The sequence below is a fragment of the Pelecanus crispus genome, chromosome 23 (genome assembly GCF_030463565.1).
Source record: "Pelecanus crispus isolate bPelCri1 chromosome 23, bPelCri1.pri, whole genome shotgun sequence".
Lineage (NCBI taxonomy): Eukaryota > Metazoa > Chordata > Aves > Pelecaniformes > Pelecanidae > Pelecanus > Pelecanus crispus.
In genome coordinates, this window is record NC_134665.1 from 913,045 (window position 1) to 925,297 (window position 12,253).

The 12,253-nt window shown below is 54.5% G+C and overlaps 1 pseudogene; it reads left to right on the forward strand.

The window, feature by feature from the left end:
* The first annotated feature begins 3,278 nt into the window (after window positions 1–3,278).
* Window positions 3,279–4,331, forward strand: LOC142595879 (olfactory receptor 14C36-like; annotated as a pseudogene).
* The last annotated feature ends 7,922 nt before the right edge of the window (window positions 4,332–12,253 follow it).

Genomic DNA, 12,253 nt, shown 5'->3' on the forward strand with positions numbered 1-12,253 from the left:
ATTTCAATTATTAAACTGTTCATATCTCAACGCACGAGTCTTCTCACTTTTAACCTTCCGAATCTCTCCCCATCCCACCGGGCATGGGGAGTGAGCGAGCGGCTGTGTGGTGCTTAGTTGCTGCCCAGGGTTAAACCACCACACTCTGTGAGCTGCTCCCTTAGAGCCTGCAGTCACCTGCACGTGTCTGGGGCCACCTCCTGAAGCCCAAATGTCGCCAGGTGTTTGTGCCTGAACAGCTCCCTCCTGGCCTCCATCTCCATTATTGCCATGGGAGCTGAGACAAGGAGCTCCCATGCAGGTGCCCATGTTGTGCCCACCTGAAGTGAGGCAGGAGGAATCCCCCCTCCTGTGGGTTTGTGGCAGGCATGGGAGGGAGCTGAGAGCCCTTGCAGCCCCAGGACTCCAGGCCCAGGATGAGATGGCTCCATTGACTCTGCTGAACCCGTCCCTCAGCAGGGCTAAAGGAGATCCCTGCCTGTCACTGCCTGGGTGTCCTGTCTAAGGTGGAGACAAGGAAAAGTGATTACAGGTCATAAATCGGACTCAGGTGAGAGAAATTACGCTGCTGGAAGTAAGAGTCTCTCCCCAGCTGCAGGAGGGAGCATCAGTGATGGCTTCAGGCTGTGTCACAGCAGGTTCCCCTGCAGCCCCAGGGACAACACAAGGCAGCCCAGAGGGGCAGAGCAAGGGCTGCCTTGGGCTGGTGCTGTGCTGCTGAGCTGGGCCGGGCTCCTGGGACGCAGGCAGCTCCTGGCAAGCGGGCAGCGCTGCAGAGAGACAGCTCTGCCCAGGAGCAGCTCCTGTGCCAAGCGCAGCAGGGCTGAGGGCAGTGCCTGCAGGCAGGGAGGGGAGAGGAGGGAGGCAGACAGGGGTTAAAGGCAGTGTGGGGTGGGAGGGTGCTGAGAGCTCACTGCGGGAGAGATCTTCACAGCCCTTGACACAGTAAGTCTGTGACTGCAGGGCTATGCAGCTGCATTTCCTTGAGGGGTCTCCTAAAGCTGGCACATGCCACAGATGACAGGATCTGTAAGTACAACTCTGAGAGTTTCTCTGTTGTAGAGAAGAACATGCTCCAGAGCAGGGCTGCCCTACTGCACCATGAGAGACTGGGACAAGGCATGACAGCTGCCTTCTCCAAGGGATGGCTGCAGGGGTGTGAAGGCGGGTGTGCAGCCAGGGGTGCCCAGGGCTGTCCTTGTGAGCAGGGTCCCTGCACCCCAGGGTGCTGTGTGCCGGGGCAGGGACTCTGCCACCTGCCAGGGTCAGCTCTCAGCCTGCCCAGGGAACTCCCCACGGTTGTGCAAGGAGAAGCTGTGGGTGGACAGAGTGACCCCAGCAAGGCAGGGTCCTTCTGCTGGTGAGAGGGTGCTGCGTGGGTCAGGGCTGCTCAGAGCTTCAGCCTCATCTCCAGAGTATTTCCAATAGGAGGTTTCAAGGGGAAGATCAAGACAAGGATTACTATAAAGAGAAGGAATTTCCCTGTGCCTTCAATTCCCTTCTCTTGGGGAACAGCAGGTGAGAAATGATAAAGGAGTTCTTAATATTGACAGAGCACTGAGACTGCTGAACTGTAACTCTGAGTGATCAGCAGGTTTTCCAGGAGTCTCCCAATGAGTTTTCAGCCACTCCTCTGCCCGTGGACAGAAACAGGATCACCTTTGATGGACCCATCAGGCTTAATCTGACCTGTGATTTTTTCTACCTGCAAACCGGACCATGCGCCCAGCCAGTGCCCTGCAAACATGCCGGTTTCTGGAGGGCTAAGGAGAGGGCACAGAGGTTGGGATGGGGTCTGTGAGTGCTGGCAGGGAAAGACATGGCACAGGGAAACAGCTCCCATGAGGAAAATCTCCTGGCAGCAGGGATATCATCAGGGAATGAGAGGAAACAAAAACCACAAATGTTGTGAGAGGGAGAGTTCAGAAACCTCCGTCTCATCCCCTGCCATGCAGAGCCCTTCCCCTGAGCAAGCCCCCTTGCCTCCTCTCCCAGCCAGCAAAGCCTCTGCCCCAAGGGCTGGGGGCTCCAAGGCGCGAACCAGCTCCTCTGCAGCCAGAGCTCCAGCAGAGCCGTGCTGCAGCTCTCCAGCCCCGCGCCCAGGGCCCTCTGCAGAGCACAGGGGCTGAGAGCAGCTGCCCGGCAATGCTGGTGCCTGGGAGGTGGCGGGCACAGCTGGGGAAGGGCAACGCTGGCCTGAGGGCCCGCCTGCCTCTGCCCTGGCCTCTCTCACCCACACCCGCACTCCAGCTCTGCTTCTCGCTCCACTTGTCCCTGTTAGTGCTGGGGTTATTTCCTTCTTGCTGTCAGGCTCCCTGGGCAGATGGAGTTTCAGCTGCAGAGTCACACACTGGTCTTGTGGGTCCCCCCATGCCCGTGTGTCCATGGGAACAAGTGTCCCAGCTTTCCTCTAAGCTGTGGGGCAGTGGGCAATGCAGTCAGTGCATGGAGGCAATGAGCTCAATCTCCCTTACTCAAATGCCATCACTAAGACACTTGGCTATCTCCTTGAGGTGTCCTTCCAAGCTGTGAGCTTCCCTCCAGCATGCAAACCTGTCCCATAGCATCTTTGTGTTATCTGAAACTGCAAGGGAGAAGCACAGAGATGCTAAGACAGAAAAAATGCTGTTGGGTTTGTGCAATGAGCCATGCGTGTCCTTGGCTAGAAGTGGGGTGCTGAGACCTTGAGAAAGGCTGAGACATTTAGTGGTCTGTGGAAGATCCATCTGCTCTCAGCAGTGCCTGGTGGCTTTTCAGGGTAACATGGGAGTGTGATCAGCCTCCATCTCAGAAAGCTGCAAGCCCGGAGAAACTGGGACCCAGACAGAGAGACAGAGCAGCTGCCCTCACTCTGCACGGAGCCACAGGCAATCCTCTTGCCTCACAGAACTCGCTCTGTTCTCCCTTTGTGCAGCAGAAATGCTGGGGGTTTCTGACATCCAAGAATACTCCCCAGGGTGGCAGGGGAGGGGGAGCTGTAGAAAACCTAAACCTTTCAAGTCGCCTTCTGTCTTCCTGGGTCCTTAGCCCTGGGAGTGCAGATGCTGACAGGCCCTTCTGCGTTAGCAGTGGTTCCATCTGACACAGTTGAACACCAGGACTGGTCCCTGTCCCTGCCCACTGCTGCAGAGCAGGGCTGACTTCTCAAGAGCCCGTGGGCAGATGCCCTGCTCCTCATGGCACACACGGCCAGCACCAACCAGGGCTCCAGGCACATTGTTCAGGGAAGGGCTGCTAGAAAAACAAAAGGCTGGGTGTGTGTTTCAAGGGGAGGTCGTATGGGAAATTGCTTTGATTTTGCTCAGAGAAGTCTCTACTACCTTGTCACTGTCTTCTTCTCCAATGACAGTCACTGACTCCCAGAGGCAGCAGATGTCCAACGACAGCTCCATCACTGAGTTCCTCCTCCTGGCATTTGCAGACAGGCGGCAGCTGCAGCTCCTGCACTTCTGGCTCTTCCTGGGCATCTACCTGGCTGCCCTCCTGGCCAACGGCCTCATCGTCACCGCCATAGCCTGTGACCACCACCTCCACACCCCCATGTACTTCTTCCTCCTCAACCTCGCCCTCCTCGACCTGGGATCCATCTCCACCATTGTCCCCAAGTCCATGGCCAATTCCCTGTGGGACACCAGGGCCATCTCCTACTCAGGATGTGCTGCACAGGTCTTTTTCTTTCTCTTCTTGGTTGGAGCAGAGGTTTCTCTTCTAACCATCATGGCCTAAGACCGCTACGTTGCCATCTGCAAACCCCTGCACTACGGGACCCTGCTGGGCAGCAGAGCTTGTGTGCACATGGCAGCAGCTGCCTGGGGCACTGGGTTTCTCTATGCTTTGCTGCACACGGCCAATACATTCTCACTACCCCGATGCCACGGCAATGCTGTGGGCCAGTTCTTCTGTGAAATCCCCCACATCCTCAAGCTCTCCTGCTCACACTCCTACCTCAGGAAAGTTGGCCTTATTGTGGTTAGTGACTGCTTAGGATTGGGATGTTTTGTTTTCATTGTGGTGTCCTATGTGCAGATCTTCAGGGCCGTGCTGAGGATGCCCTCTGAGCAGGGACGCCACAAAGCCTTCTCCACGTGCCTCCCTCACCTGGCTGTGGTCTCCCTGTTTCTCAGCACTGGCAGTTTTGCCTACCTGAAGCCCCCCTCCATCTCCTCCCCATCCCTGGACCTGGTGCTGGCAGTTCTGTACTCGGTGGTGCCTCCAGCAGTGAACCCCCTCCTCTACAGCATGAGGAACCAGGAGCTCAAGGAGGCCTTTAAGAAAGTGATTTCATGGATGATATTCAACACTATAAATTTTCCATTGCTGTTCACAAATGATTCTCAGGGTGTAGCATTGCAGGCCTGTCTTTTGCGGGGAGGGGCTGGTGGTGTAGCATTTCTGTTATCATTATCTGTATGGTTCTGAGTGTCTATTAAGTTTCTACAGAAATGTTGGCATTTCTCTTATTCTTACTGAGGAATGAACCTGCTCTGTCTCACCTGGACCTGATAGAAAAGTGTGTGTTTCTGGGGCAGAGCAGACACTCTCCTAGCATCTCTGTAAGAAAATCAGATCTCCCACTGTGGGCCTGGCCTTTGGGTCTGCCCCCACTCAGAGATACCACCCACTTGGTAGTTCCAACCCTGGGTCTCTCCAGATCCTGGTGGCCTCCTCTTCCTCCTCACTAGCCCCACTTGACCAGCAAAGCAGGTACGCCCACACACACACACATACACACTAGTGACAGCAGGAAACGTAAAAGTGAGACAACTCACGGATTGAAACAAAGATATTTTAATAGGTAAAGCAAAAGCTGTGCACACAAGTAAAGCAAAATGAGGAATTCATTCACTGCCTCCCACCAGCAGGCAGGTATTTAGACATTTAAAGGAAAGCAGGGCTTCATCACTCATAACAGTTACTTGGGAAGACAAATGCCATCACTCCAAACACCCCCGCTTCCTCCTTCTTCCCCCAGCACCTATTGCTGAGCACGATGTCCTGTGGTCTGCAATGTCCCTCTGGTCACTTGCGGTCACCTGTCCCAGATGGGTCCCCTCCCAACTTCTTGTGCACCCCCAGCCAAATCGCTGGCAGGGCAGTGTGAGGAGCAGAAAAGGCCTTGGCGCTGTGCAAGCGCTGCTCAGCAATAACAAAAACATCCCTGTTATCAACACTGTTCTCAGCACAAATCCAAAACACAGCCCCATACAAACTGCTATGAAGATAACTCTACCCCAGCTGAAACCAGTACCATAAGCAGGACAGAGCACGGTGATCAGGCACAGGGTTTGGCCATGCCAGCACTGCCCAGCCCCTCCCCACGGGCACCTGGCCCCTTCAATCCCCCTCCTGACCCCTCTTCCACGGGCTGCTGCTTCCACCTTGCACCTCCATCCCTCCCTTTCTCTGCCCCACTCTCCTCCCCAGTTCATTGACACCCTCAGATGATACTTTTTCCTCAACAGTCTCAGCTTTTCTCCATTTGTACCCAAATTTGACAGTTTGGGGCCTGCCTCAGCACGGGGCCAATTGGGTTGTTTGCAAAGAAGGGACTTCAAAATCCACCTCCCAGCTACCAGGCCTCTCCTTGCATCGTCCTCTTCTGGCAACAGCAGGAACCTCCCAGCCAACCTCCCACAACCCTTCCCCTTTCCCTGCCTCTCCTCTCCCTTCCCCAGCGCTCTCCTTTCTGCTGGGCAGGCACCAACGTGCTCCCCCACGGGCACTGCAGAGCCCTGCTGGCACAGCTCGAGTGGTGGCAGGGCAGCCATGGACGCCAAGGGCTCCTCAGGAGGGCAGGTGGGCGCGTGAGGAGGTGGAGGTGAGCTCTGTGCAAAGGGGAGGCTGGCGTGCACAGAGCCTTGCCTTGGAGGAAGCCTCATGGTCCCAGCTCCTCAGGGACATGGCAGCTTCAGCCACTGCACAGTCTGCTGGGAGGGCAGCAGGGCTGGGCACAAGCAAGCCAGGAGATTCTTGGAGGGAGTGGAAGACAACATTTTGACACAGGCACTCGATGATGAGCTCACCAGGGCTGGTCTCAGTTACTGACAGCTGGATCTGTCTGGGGGTGTGAAGGATGAGGGCAGCCATGGCTGCAGTGACCATGAGGTGGTGGAGAAGGAGGACAAGTAGCAGAATGACAGTGGCGGAGTGCAGGAGAGCTGATTGCAGTTAGCTGAGGATGTGCTTGGCCTGTCCTGGAGGACACAGGGGCTGTGAGTCCCTCCTGGATCTTAGAATAGAATCATAGAATCATAGAATCGTCTAGGTTGGAAAAGACCTTTAAGATCATCCAGTCCAACCATTAACCTACACTACCAAGCCCACCTAAACCAATCAAGGGTAGACTAGACTAAACCATATCCCGAAGTGCCACATCTACCCGTTTTTTGAACACTTCCAGGGATGGTGACTCCACCACCTCTCTGGGCAGCCTGTTCCAATGCTTGACCACCCTTTCCGTAAAGAAATTTTTCCTAATTTCCAGCCTAAACCTCCCCTGGCGCAGCTTGAGCCCATTTCCTCTCGTCCTATCGCTAGCTACTTGGGAGAAGAGACCAACACCCACCTCACTACTACCTCCTTGTAGAGGGTTGTAGAGGGTGATAAGGTCTCCCCTCAGCCTCCTCTTCTCCAGGCTAAACAACCCCAGTTCCCTCAGCCGCTCCTCATAAGACTTGTTCTCCAGACCCTTCACCAGCCTTGTTGCCCGTCTCTGAACACACTCCAGCACCTCAATGTCTTTCTTGTATTGAGGGGCCCAAAACGGGACACAGTATTCCAGGTGCGGCCTCACCAGCGCCGAGTACAGGGGCACAATCACCTCCCTGCTCCCGCTGGCCACAGCATTCCTGATACAAGCCAGGATGCTGTTGGCCTTCTTGGCCACCTGGGCACACTGCTGGCTCATGTTCAGCCGGCTATCAACCAACACCCCCAGATCCTTTTCGGCCAGGCAGCTTTCCAGCCACTCTTCCCCAAGCCTGTAGCGTTGCATGGGGTTGTTGTGACTGAAGTGCAGGACCCGGCACTTGGCCTTGTTGAACCTCATACAGTTGGCCACGGCCCATCAATCCAGCCTGTCCAGGTCCCTCTGCAGGGCCATCCTACCCTCCAGCAGATCGACACTCCCACCCAATTTGGTGTCGTCTGCAAACTTACTGAGGGCACACTCGATCCCCTCATCCAGATCATTGATAAAGATATTGAACAAGGCTGGCCCTAAAACAGAGCCCTGGGGAACACCGCTCGTGACCGGCTGCCAACTGGACTTAACACCATTTACCACAACTCTCTGGGCTCGGCCACCCAACCAGTTCTTTACCCAGCGAAGAGTATGCCTGTCCAAGCCGTGAGCTGCCAGCTTCCCGAGGAGGATATTATGTGAGATGGTGTCAAAAGCTTTGCTAAAGTCCAGGTAGATGACATCCACAGCCTTTCCATCATCTACCAGGCGGGTCACCAGGTCATAGAAGGAGATCAGGTTGGTCAAGCAGGACCTGCCTTTTGTGAACCCATGCTGGCTGGGTCTGATCCCCTGGTTGACCTGTACTTGCCTGTGGAGTTCGCTCAAGATGAACCTCTCCATAATCTTCCCCGGCACCGAGGTCAGGCTGACAGGCCTGTAGTTCCCTGGGTCCTCCTTCCGGCCCTTCTTGTAGATGGGCGTCACATTGGCAAGCCTCCAGTCATCAGGGACCTCCCCTGTTAACCAGGACTGCTGATAGATGATGGAGAGTGGCTTGGCGAGCTCCTCCGCCAGCTCCCTCAGTACTCTCGGGTGGATCCCATCCGGCCCCATAGACTTGTGAGCGTCCAGGTGGCGTAGCAGGTCATTAACTGCTTCCTCCTGGACTATGTGGGCTCCATTCTGGTCCCCATCCCTATCCTCTACCTCAGGGGCCTGTGTACCCTGGGGATGACCGGTCTGGCTGTTAAGCACAGAGGCAAAGAAGGCGTTAAGTACTTCAGCCTTTTCCTTGTCCTCAGTGACAATGTTCCCCCCCACATCCAGCAAAGAATGGAGATCCTCCTTGGCTCTCCTTTTATTGCTGATGTACTTATAAAAGCATTTTTTATTGTCTTTTACAGCACTGGCCAGATTGAGTTCTAGCTGGGCTTTTGCTTTTCTAATTTCCTCCCTGCAGGACCTAACAAGATCCCTGTACACCTCCTGAGTTGCCCGCCCCTTCTTCCAAAGGCGGTAGACTCTCCTTTTTTCCCTGAGTCCCCGCAAAAGCTCCCTATTCAGCCAGGCCGGTCGATTTCCCCGCCGGTTGGTCTTACGACACACGGGGACAGCCCGCTCCTGCGCCCTTAAGACTTCCTTCTTGAAGAGGGCCCAGCCTTCCTGGACCCCTTTGCCTTTCAGGACTGCCTCCCAAGGGACTTTCCCAACCAGGGTCCTGAAGAGGCCAAAGTCTGCCCTCCGGAAGTCCATGGTAATAGTTTTGCTGCCCCTCCGCTTAGCATCACCCAAAATTGAGAACTTTATCATGTCATGGTCGCTAAGCCCGAGACGGCCTCCGACCTCGATATTTCCCACAAGCCCTTCTCTGTTGGTAAACAGCAGGTCAAGCGGGGCACCTCCCCTGGTAGGCTCGCTTACCAGCTGCATTAGAAAGTTATCCTCCACACACTCTAGGAACTTCCAAGACTGCTGCCTCTCTGCTGTGTGGTATTTCCAGCAGATGTCCGGCAAGTTGAAGTCCCCCACAAGAACAAGGGCTAGCGATTGCGGGACTTCTGCCAGCCGTTTATAGAATGCCTCATCTACCTCTACATCCTGGTTGGGTGGTCTGTAGCAGACTCCCAACAGGACATCCGCCTTTCCGGCCTTCCCCCTCATCCTTACCCATAAGCATTCCACCTTGTCATCACCACTGTCAAGCTCTATGCAGTCGAAACACTCCCTAACATACAGAGCCACCCCACCACCTCTCCTTCCCTGCCTATCCCTTCTGAAGAGCTTATAGCCCTCCAGTGCAGCACTCCAGTCATGAGAGTCGTCCCACCATGTTTCCGTGATGGCAACTATGTCATAGCCATCCTGCTGCACAAGGGCCTCCAGCTCCTCCTGTTTGTTGCCCATGCTACGTGCATTGGTGTAGATGCACTTAAGCTGGGCTATCGATTTCGCCCCCAACGTTGTCGTGCTGCCCCTGGGCTCCTCATTAGCGGGCCCGTGTATATCCCCTTCCCCCTTCAAACCTAGTTTAAAGCCTTCTCAATGAGTCCCGCCAACTCATGGGCGAGAATCCTTTTCCCCCTTGGAGACAGCCGATCTCCATCAGCTGCCAGCAGGCCCGGTGCCGTGTAGACCTCCCCATGATCAAAAAACCCAAAATTCCACCGATGGCACCAGCCTCTGAGCCACCAGTTAATCAGGGGAGTTTTCCCATTCCTTTCAGCATTCCTTGCTGCCACTGACGGGACTGAGGAAAACACTACCTGCGCTCCCGATCCTGCGACCAATCGCCCCAGTGCCCTGAAGTCCCTCTTCATTGCCTTAGGACTTCTCTCTGTAATCTCATCACTACCCACCTGTATAACCAGCAACGGGTAATAATCGGAGGGCCTCACGAGGTCGGGGAGTTTCCTCATAATGTCCCTAACCCGGGCCCCAGGGAGGCAGCAGACTTCCCTGTGGGATGGGTCCGGGCGGCAGATCTTCAGGGACAATGTCCTCAAAGCCCATGAAGAAGGCAGTCAGATGTGCAGGGAGTCGAGCAGGGCCTGGCAAGAGGTCAGCGTGGATGAAGAGGGACCCCCACGACTTAGGAGGTGACCTTGCAGAAGGAAGGTCCGGGAGGCTGGAGGGGGAAGAGGCTGCCCAGGAGGCAGATGGACCCCTGGCCTGTGGGTGCAGGGATGGAGCCAGCAAAGGCCAAGCTCAGCGGTGGCTGGAAATGGCCGTGCATGGGGAGGGCACCCAGAGGGGCTTCTCTGAGTGTGTTGTGAGCACAAGGCAGGCGGCTGAGGGAACCCTGCTCCCCATGCCCAGTGGGGCAGGGGACGGAGCGACAAAGCCACAGAAATACAGTAATTCCTCAGAGCAAAGATTGTCCCTTGAGAGTGCTGCTAGGAAATGTAGTTTGCTGAGTAACTGGACACACCTATACATTTTTCTATACATTCAGATTTTTCCATATGCTCACATAGAAAGACAGATAGCACAGATTTGATGAGAAGAGTGCAAATTTGGCCATCCAAGAAGACAGCGTTTCACTGAAGCTTTGTACCCTGCTATCCTGCATCAGGCAAGAGTGGTCAACACCTCATCCTATTTCCACCTGTCCTAACTAAACTGACCATGTCTGTAGTCCCCTTGCCAGCAGCCCATCTGCACAGAAACACTTGCAGTTGGTCCTTAGACTTACTTTCCCCTTACCCTTTGATCATTCAGACACCTCTCAACAATCCCATAGCAGCCTTGAGCTCCATGGAGTCAAAAGCTTGCCTATCTTTCAGTAGTCTGTCTAATTCCGTCTTTAGACAGCTCTTTAGTTGTCTTTATTTTACCACTTCCCTTCTGTCTCAAACATTTGTGGCATGATTATGCCTTATGAAGGAAGGTGAACCTCATTGGTGGCAGCTTGTAATTGGCATACTGTTGAGGAGTGTGTTTGATTGCAATGGTGAATCTTAGCAGTCTTAATTTGCTTGTTCAAAAATGAGAGCAATCCCCCTTTGCCTTTATGCAGCCAGGGCTCAAAGGCAAGCAGGTGGGAGCTGGCACAAAGGAGCTGTACCATCCAGCTGCAGAGTGCAGAGGAGAAGTCTGATGTAAGGACAAGGGATGCAAGTGCCAGATGGGTGATGAGAGCCATGACGGGCTTGGGGAGGTGAGGAGCAAGGGTGTCCATGCTGTGTCAGAGCTTATGAGACAGCTTCTCCTACCAGCCCTGACCTCCTTAGGAGAGACCCTGGGTCAATAGCACCCCAAGAAGGCTGCTATCCTCTCTTCTCTAAACTGAAACTTAACAAACTACACCCTTTAAAAAGAAATTCATTTTTATTAGAAGTTCTTTGAAATCTTTCTCCACAAGTGCACTAGGAAACCTCTCTAATGAACTGTACAAGAGTAGAAGACAATTACAGGAAGAGACACAGCTTGTTAGGGCTTGCTTGGTGTTAATGAGTGCTATGGTGTATTCGATCCTGAGTCCTTGATGCTCAGGTACTGAGAGGAGATTGCACAAACCTCTCCAAGGCTCAATGTCAAAAGCAAAACCCAAAGTGCCTTGAAGCATTAATGAGTCCCACTGAGGGCCATTACTGACAAAGCCTCCCAAGGGACTCGTTAGAGCAGAGAACTGGAGGCTGTGATTGCAGGGAGGCAAAGGTAATGTGCAGGCAGCTCAGCTGCTGAGAAAGCCCTGGCTTTGTTTGATGAAGCAGAAAGGCCAAGGCCTGACCCCCAGCCCCATGGAAGGCAGATCCTGTCCTTCACACCTTGCTCTGGGCCCTTCCTGGGGCACTGGGCTGTGGGGGGTGTGATGCTGAGTGAAGGCCAACGGTGTGACAGCTCCCAGGCTTCCTGGGGGTGTGCAAGGAGGCCATGAGGCCCCCCCAGTGCCTTAGCACAACATGTCTGCTCATGGGCCTTGGTGGCAGAGATGATTGCCGTACCCAGGGGCACAAAGGCTTGGGTTCTCTTGGTGACTTCCAGCCTTGCCAGTGCTCTTTGCCATCTCTAACACAGGTTGTCCTGCGCTGTGCCACAGCTGCTTCTTTTTCCCTGCAGGCTGTAGGCACCCACCTCGCTTCCCCACCTTGCTCTCACCCTGGCATTTCCATGCATTCACTGACGTCTGTCCACCCTCACTCTCTGTTCCTTGAAACACGGAGAGATGGACTGATGTCATACTCCTTCTGGAGGACTTCATGTCCCACAGCACTACCCTCTGAGTGACATTTCTTCCTCCTCATGTCCATTCTCCACCTTCCCAGCTGCACTGTGTGGCAGTGTCTCTCTCTCCTGCTCTTTCCAACCTCCAAGGAAAGCTGCAGCATCTGTGAAACAACCCTTCAAGCAGGCATCCCAACCCATCAGCCTTCTTGTGGCCTTTCACCTCACCACACAGAAGGAACTTCACCATCATCTTCCAAAGCTGCCGCCCTTTCAGCTTCTTGGCTAGACTTGAGCAAGCTGCGTGCCTGCTGCTGTCCCATCATGTCCTCAGGCAGAAGAGACATGACAACCAAAAGAGAAGCCCCCTTCCTGCAGTGAGCCTCAGTCCTTGGGCAGAAGGCA